Source organism: Acartia tonsa, chromosome 12, assembly GCF_053477335.1.
Source record: "Acartia tonsa isolate MP-2025a chromosome 12, ASM5347733v1, whole genome shotgun sequence".
In the NCBI taxonomy this organism is placed as follows: Eukaryota; Metazoa; Arthropoda; class Copepoda; order Calanoida; family Acartiidae; genus Acartia; species Acartia tonsa.
The window spans coordinates 686,519-688,252 of NC_137271.1; positions in this window are offsets into that span (position 1 = coordinate 686,519).

Consider the following 1,734-nt stretch of genomic DNA (forward strand, 5'->3'; position numbering starts at 1 on the left):
CGCGCCCCATCCCCTCCTTTCCTACTGAATTAACGAACTTCTATATGTCCGTAACGGTTAGGTCTTTTTATCAATTTCGGCATGTTAGAATTGATCTATCGATTTTAAACTTTGCATGGTGATTCCTGTAGCAGTTAGGTACAATTAAGAAAGCGTAGCAACTCTATAATTGTGTCCAGATGTCCGTACTTTTATTTTAAACATGTTGATTTTTAACATTTTTAACAACAATTTTTTATGTGATAAAATCATCCCAGGACCAGTAGGTATATTCCCTGAAGAGTAGAGCCCAATCGGTTTAGTGGTTACTGAGATCTTAAGCTTCAGACAGACAGACACATAGACATTGTACTACTTTGTATAATAGATTAGCGGCTATGCCCCTCAAGGACTCTAGGGGCACTTGAATGGGGAGTTGGGGTCGACATTTCCTAATTTTCAATTATATTTTAAGCAAAAAAATATAGTAGGTCATTTTTTTCTTGGGAGGGTGGTGGTACACTCCCCAAAAATTGTTATAAACCTTCCAATGACCTATGACAAGCTACACTGTGAAGGGGTACCATATATGTTCAGCGGTTAGGGAGATCTTTTGCTTTAGACAAAAAAGTTTACTATTTTATATAACAGGACTAGCGGCTTATAGCCCCCCCCCTGCCTCTAATCTTTTATAAATTCTAAATTTTCAAAGAGTAGAACCTGATCGGTTCAGCGGTTATCAAGATCTTAAGCTTCAGACAGAAAGACAGACATTGTTCTGCTTTGTATTTTATTGTATTTATTTTAATAATATGGCCATTTTATCACTAATAATTTATTGATGACGGTAAATTCAGAGTCAGTTTTTGTACAGTTTCATTAAAATGTTCATAACACAGAGATTTTGACATTAAAATATTGATTTAACTTTTGTCCAGTAAAGTCTTGTAAACTGCTGGATCGATCAATCCACGCTGTTTGAGGAATTGTGGGTATAGTTATTTGCAGGTTTTAGGCTATTTGGTGTGTTACTGAGGGATCGGGGTTACGTTGATATCTTTATAAAAGTATTAGGATGACTAATAAAAATACCACCGTCCAGAAAAAAAATATCTACTTGAAAGCAAGGGAATCAATATTGACATTAGAGTAAAACACTAGAGAAAGAAAGGATTAAATAATTGTATTTCCCTATCGCAATGACCTTGTGCCGACTCTCAATTGTGTCTTTAAAAATCAACCAATTGTAACAGGAATATCAACAAAGCCAAGAAGCAGAAAACAAATTGCTAGCAGACGAAAAAGGTCATTGAAAAAAGGGGGGAAGTAGCTATCAGTATATACATCTATAATATAGATTTGTTATTTCAACTTACCCACCCCCCTCCCCATACCCTCTTTAAAGTGTTCCTAGAGGCCTATACGGGAGAAGCCACTAGTGTTAAAAATATTGAGGAGAAAAATAAAATATTGATAAAAAAAAGTTATGCATCTGGCAAAAAAACGTGAAATTTATCATACATATATTTTCCATGGAAATATTCTGAATATTTTTTTTTAAATGCTTAGTAACAAATGACAAAGATAAGAAAAGAAAAATTGTACATTCTAACAGGCAGGGAAGGTCATTTAATGTTAAAACAAGGATGTCAACATCATAAAAGCGAATCTCTAAAATCAGAATGACAAATTAATAATAACTCTTTTAGAGTGTTTCAACTTAATTCTTGCTTCATTAATTTGAACATAGATTTG